Below are 6805 nucleotides of genomic sequence, written 5' to 3' on the forward strand. Positions count from 1 at the left end.
TCCCAATCCTGTCGGGCTGCTGAAATCAGCAGGGCGCCACCCAGACCCAGGGCAGGGAGCCCCTGGACACCCCAAATCAGATCATGTCGGGGTCACCAAGATTGTTATAGATAAAAAATTAATCCAGCTGAATTAAAAATAAAAATTGATTTTATTTAGCAATTGAAATCTATCTGAGCCAGCCACAAAAAAAAAAGGACAGTGCCAAGCCCAGGATCGGCACTGGGTGAGACACAGGTCTGATTGCTACAGCAGAGGGTCCCCCTATGTTTCACACCACCCATTCTGTGCAAGCAATTTTTATATGGTTTATTTTGCTCAAGGCCGGGGTTTTGGCAATCAGCCTTTTCTTTCCATTCAAAGTCCCACATATTCATAAAGTCTCTTTTCTCTGTGTTGACCTCAACAATTCAGTGTCCGGGAAGCGATGTACATCCTTGATGGAGTTACTGGAACATGGTATTGAGATGTATCCCTTTGGGTGGTTCCAATGATTCCAATCTTGGGTCGTTGCTGGGACGATCATCGCTCCGGAGCTCCTGGATCACCTTGAGAAATGACCCATCTCCACACAGGCTATGTGTATTAACTTGTAAATGAGGTCTTATCAGAGACAATTTTAACATATGTGAGGCAAACCTCCCAGTGCCGACTCATACATTTTTCTTAATAATATAAAACATTACCTATATATCATTCTACCAGCACAAATTATCTATATTACACATAACATATTGATAGGTGAAAGAAGCAATGAGTGGAACCATAAATTCCATAGGAATTCCACTAATTGACACAGACTGTTGCTCAATGTGAAAGACAAAGTTCACTCTTTAGAATTTTTAAGTTTATTAAGGGATAAAATCCAGCGCTGAGATGCTTGGCTATTTGGCAAAAGCACACGTTAATGTAAAACCATATTCTCTGTATGCTGTTACATTACAGGGGGTACATGCATACTAATGAGTTTCATGGATTATTCAAACATTCTTGTGATTTTAGATGTTTTAGGAATTTTCCTATTTGGTTTTAACCTTTGACTTGTCTGCATGCCATATTGTTGATTAGATTTTATTTTATTTCTTTTTGTGGTTCCATCTTGTTATATTTTCAATCCCTGATAACGAGGGTCAATAATTTTTTCTTTTCTTGGTGCTCTGGTTTCCGTCTCTGTTATCTTGTCTTTCAGATAAGATAGTTCCTGAATGTGAGAAATCACCTAATTATTTTGCACTATTTTCTGAGTTAGTTGCATGAAAAAGCATTTAAACATCCCACAGTCTCTATTATGCCATGGTCTAAGATAGCATATATTACACTACTATTTATAAAAGCTATACGGTGCATACATAAACTGACACATTATACTATATCAAAAGCAGTTAAAAGTAATTACAAATTGTACTATATCAGTATCTTTGTGATCAATAATAACTTGCAAAACAAAAGTTAATACATAAATGCAAAAGCCAATAACTATATTTGTTATTCATAACACTCACCCAAAGATGTGTAAAATTTGTGGATTTAGAGAGAAAGACCAGAGACACAAAGAAAAAGAAAGGAGGGGGAGATGCACATTAGAAGAGGTCTAAGGTATTAGGCATTTCAGGAAGTCTGTATCTCTCAAGTACCTGAGCCAATGGGGAAAGAGAGAGGGAAATGTGGCTGGGAAATTAGGATAAAAAGGAGGCTGTGTCCCCTAAAAATTTGAGAAACCCCAGGGGAAATGCCCCATGGCCTCTCCCTTTATTCAAATAAAGTTACAGGACTCCTCTGTCTCCTTTTTGGACATAAATCTCTGGTGTTTGTGGATTAATTTTCCTGGCAATTTGGGGGCTCTTGTCAGGGATATTTCCACCATCCAGGGGCAGCAGACAGTGAGCAGAGCTGAAGTCACACCTCACCTAGTTTCAGTGATCAGCTCCCCTTGGTGGCGGCTGGCACCAGGCAATACATTGGAGTCCTGAGACTGTCCAGGACACAGATGAGTGATGGACCAAGGGGGTCCGTGAAGAGTCCACAGGGAATGACCACTGAAAATCTCACGGGTGAGTGAAATGGGATCTCTAATGATTTATTGAAAAAAATATGGATATTGATCTAGTACCGATATCCAACCGTGACGGACAAAAACTCTCTAACAGTTTAAAATTAGAAAGTGTATGTTTATTCAACACCGGGCAGCGTGCAGGATAGCTCCCAAATACACACCACACCTTCCAGGTGATTACAGAGTCTTTTTATCCATACAAGTATTGAATACACAAAATACAAATACATATTCATAATTTTGGTACATCCCATTCCCCGCTTCGTATGCTAATTACTCCAAAAACTATTAAGCATGCGTAGTTTGTTCCTTGAAATGGGTCGGTGGTCCCTTTCATGGGGAGGGGTCCCATAATGAGGAAGTAAATGAAGTCTTCCTCGTTCTGACCTTTCTACCTTTTCAATGCAAATATGACAAATGAACTCTTGGTAGAACTCCCATTCCTTGTCTTCAATTGGTTTCAGAACAGAGGAGGCCCACAATTGTCTTATGTTCCTAAAAGCTATTTGTCAGTTTCTATATTCTTCATTATAAACCCAGCTAACTAAACATTGTGCTGACAAGCAGTCAATTATTAGTTAACTACTAACTCCTTACTTCATCAAGGCCTACTCATTTATTATTATTATTTTAATTAACTCTAGTAAGGCTTATTTCTAACTAAAATCTTAGCTCCTCTAAAATCTCTAAATTCCTTAAAGTTTACGTTTCACTAACTTGAGAGGGCACCCATGGAGGATAGCACAGGTAAAACAGGGCACCCATGGAGGGTTGCAAAGGCAAAGCTGGGAAGGGGCCCTGGCAAAAGGGATTATGACCCCAAAAGATCTCTGAAGAATCCCTTGGAAGAATGTGGAGTTGGTTTACGCATTCTCCCAGGGGTAATGAAAGACACAGATGTCCAAAGGGGGCAATAAGGGAAAGCTGAGGAGTGTCGACAATCCATGTCCGAGGGGGCAATAAGGAGAGTCGCGAAGGAGTCTTGACAATAGGAGATGGACAAATAGTGTTGATACATTGAGAAAAATTAGCTGAAGGAGAATGTAGAGAGATATTGTTGAGGCAAAGAGTGGCAGGACTAGTCACAGAAGTGTGGGAGCGGGAGCATGGGCTGGGGGCCTGTGGGGTCTGTGGGGGCTGTGGGGCATCTGGGGCTTAGCACCAGGCAGTTCCTGACCCCCACCACCACTGGGGCAGAGGCGTCAGTGGCCATCGGTCCCCATGAGGCTGCAGGACGCCTCAGCCATCTGAGATGCTGCCAGCTGTGTCTGCCAGGAGAGCCAGGGGAGGAGCTGTGTTTTCACCCTGCAGCAGGACAGAGACTGGCTCTAGTATGTGCTGTGTGATAAAGAGAGTAAGCACAAGGAGGAGGAAGACCTATCTGGGAAATTGTACGTGGAAGGATTAAGATTTTCTTTTAAAGATTTTGTTTGGTTCACTGGGAAAATGAATGGTTTTGAGCTGTGAGAAAATGAGTACCCACAGGCAGTAGCAGGGGGGACTAGAGAAAGAACAGAATAAGTCCCTGGATGAACTGGTTAGAAAGATACAGCAAGTGTATGTAAGAAGGGATGAGGAAAAGGTGAAAGCAAAGGCAAAGGGTTTTTACAGCCCCAGAGAGATAAACCTCAGGACCCAAGGGGTCCCTCAGGATAGAAGGGACGGGGTCGGCCACAAGGAAGTGGCAAAAACATTCCCTCCTCACCTGGGGAGAGCCAACCCAATCAGAGGTTGGGAAGGAATCAGTGTGCTATCTGCAGGGCAGAGGGACACTGGAAGCGGGACTGTCCACAGAGACAACTGGACCCTCAAGAGGAGGAAGCCCAGAGGATAATGGAGATGTATTGCTAGGGGTGTCAGGGGTTCCCATTATACCAGGGACCCACCACACTGGAGCCCTTGCTAACTTTTAAGGTGGGTCCAGATCGAGAGGAGGTGTGTTTTCTGATAGACACAGGGGCCTCTCGATCCACCTTGAATTTTATGTCTAAAGGGGGAAAATTGTCAAAAAGATCATTGATTATTCAAGGGGTGAGTGGAAAGGATAAGTGGGTGCGTTTTATTCAACTGCTGTTAGTAGATGTGGGGATAGGTTTGAAATGCATGAATTCCTGTTTGTTCCTTATTGTGATTGAAATTTTCTGGGAAGGGATTTGATAGCTAAAGTGGGAATGCAAATTAGTATTGTAAAAAATGATACAGAGGCTAACACCGTGGTAACTGCAAAATATCTGAGAAGGCTTATGCTGAAATAAACCCAGAAGTGTGGACAGCTCCAGGGAAGATGGTAAAAAAACAATTGACATGGACAGTGCTCCTGCAGGGACATACAGTCACCAGTTTTGTTTGGGCAAGCCTTGCAGAAAATATTAAGAGAGTTTACTCCACCCTCAGGAGTCAGGTTGTTGCAGTATGTGGATGAATTGGTTTTATCAGAAGAACAAGAAAAGGTGGTTGAATAGGCTACTGTGAAGTGAAACGTGGAGAAAAATCAAAACCCCACAATTCCAATAAAGATTTGTGGGGAACGGTATGTTTATTCACAGAGATGTGGATGCATGTGGGGACTCATTGCCCTTCAATGGACATGCATACCTCTGAGAACTACCAATCCTTTTTTATTACCCTTAACTAATTTCCATATTCATAGAATTTCACAATAGGTTAATGCATATTCATTCTGCTGATTTCATGTTACACTTACAGCTAGTTACACTTGTACTCAGTTTTTGTCAGAAAGTACAGAAAGAACTCCTGGGTCACTCTGCCCTGTCTGTTTCAAGGTCCGAGGAGTCTTTCTTATCTCTTATCTTTTTAGTGTGGAAATTTGCATTCTGGGGTAATTTTGCTAGTGCTGCAGTTACCAGACTAAACAGCATATTTAGCAAGCTCAAAGCGGCACATTTCACCTAAATCCAAATGGATTTCTACCCTTGTCTTGGTTTGACAAGACAGGGGTCTGTGAAGGAGGGCAAAAGCCTCCTGTGCAATGGAGAAGGTAAACCCCCTCCCTCCGAATTACTAGGATTTTTAAATTAAAAGGCTCTCAGGCAAAGATATGGGAATGGGAGTAACAATTCTTAACTAGGAGAAAACTAGATAACAATTTAAAAAGGCAAATGCAATAGGTACAAACAAAACTAGTGATAAAGTCCACAACCTGAGGATTCGGGGTGTTGGTAGCAGTCCGGTTGAAATGATAGCTGCTCCTCTTGCAGTGGCTGATGAATTGCAGCTGAAGTGGTGATCTTTAGAAGGGTATAGTTTTCTCTGAAGATCTGGTGGCAGTTGGGCCGGTCTTCCTCTGCGCCGGGGCTGCCTCTGAGCTCCGCCGCCGCCACCTCACCGCGCTCCAGCCGCTTCTCTGGGAATCCCGCTGAAGGAGCTGCTTCTCTGGGAATCCTGCTGAAGGAGCCGCTTCTCTCGGGAGTCCTGCCGAAGGAGCTGCTTCTCTGGTGTCGTGGTTTGACACGGAAAGATAATTTTTTCCGGAAGGAAGAGGTCAATTTAGATATTGACCAATTGAAAGTAGACACGCCTCTGAGAACACAGAGGGGTTGAAAGCAGAATTCCCAGGGGAACTCGCTCTCTTTGGTTCCGGTCAGCGTGCAGTGCAGACCTTCCCCCCCCCAGCCACGAGCTGGGTGGGGGAGGGGAAGCCCCCATGGCCTGAGAAAGGTAGGCCGAAAGCCCGAAGGTTGGTGAAAGGACTGGAACCGGGCTGGCCCCTGCAGATGGAAGGGTGGAAGAAATCTGGGATGTCTCCATTTCCCCCCCCAGAGTTCCTCTCCCGAGAGGGAGAGAGAAAGCCGCAAGGAAGGAGGAGCGGGGGGAGCTGCTGCAAGGTGCCCAGTTGTGTGGGAGTTGCTGGATGTCTGGGCATCGAGCCATCCTGGGAGTTCGGACTTTTAACCCTTTCCTCGAGAAATGAAAGCTTTGTGAATTTTCTTTTCCCCTCCTCAGTTTGAAAGAGAGGAAGAGGGACACCTTGGACCCTGGGATGGGATGTTGGAAGGAGGAATTCTGGATGGGAAAGGGACAAGGAGTGGCTTTTGGCTGGACTTTTCCGTGTTAGCCACAACCTGAACCAAATCTTCTCCGTCAAGAGGGACTGTGTTTTGGGAGGATGCCAGTGAGTCAAGAGACCTGCTTCAGCTGGGAAAAAGACAAAAGTGGAGTGAACAGAGAAAAGGTTAGGGGGTTTGTGGTGGCGCCCCCTTGCCCTGGAAAGGAAAGAGAAGAGAAGAAGATCTCTGTTCTTGAGCCCTCGGCCCCAGGGGAAAATGGGGGGGACTGTGGTCCCAAACAATGAAAAACTGAACTGTTGTTTTCTCCCCTCTTGGCAGGGCATCCTTGAAAGGAAAAATCCTAAAGGCAGTCTGACCATCCATGCATTGGTGGTGAGAGCACTGTGCATGGAAAGGAGAGAAGGGTCACCATGGCAAACTTTTTTCTCCGGGCGGTGCCATGTGTGACATGGAAACACAGGATGTGGAGCTGTGTTTCTTGGGGGGTCTGTGGCACAGGAGAGACTCTGTTCCCTCGATGGACTGAGTATCGGTTGTTTGAAGGGTGGAAACCTGATTGGGGTCCAGATTGTGTCTCACTGTGGTTTGTTGGAGTTGGGTGGTGGGGGGGAGGAATGTTTTGCAAGGTTTTCATTTGGATCTTTGTGTGGTTTTTTTTTCCCTTCTTTAGTTTCCTCTTTTCTTTTGTAGTGGTAGTTTAATAAAGTTTTTTTCCTGTTATCAA

The 6805-nt window shown here is 44.5% G+C and overlaps 1 long non-coding RNA gene across 1 annotated transcript; it reads left to right on the forward strand.

Moving 5' to 3' along the window:
* The first annotated feature begins 2154 nt into the window (after positions 1-2154).
* LOC146762979 (uncharacterized) lies at positions 2155-6805 on the forward strand. The gene is made up of 2 exons (XR_014952678.1): positions 2155-5731; positions 6017-6805. It is a non-coding gene; the product is annotated as an uncharacterized LOC146762979 (long non-coding RNA).

This window comes from Lonchura striata, chromosome W (assembly GCF_050655825.1).
Source record: "Lonchura striata isolate lonStrDom1 chromosome W, ASM5065582v1, whole genome shotgun sequence".
In the NCBI taxonomy this organism is placed as follows: Eukaryota; Metazoa; Chordata; class Aves; order Passeriformes; family Estrildidae; genus Lonchura; species Lonchura striata.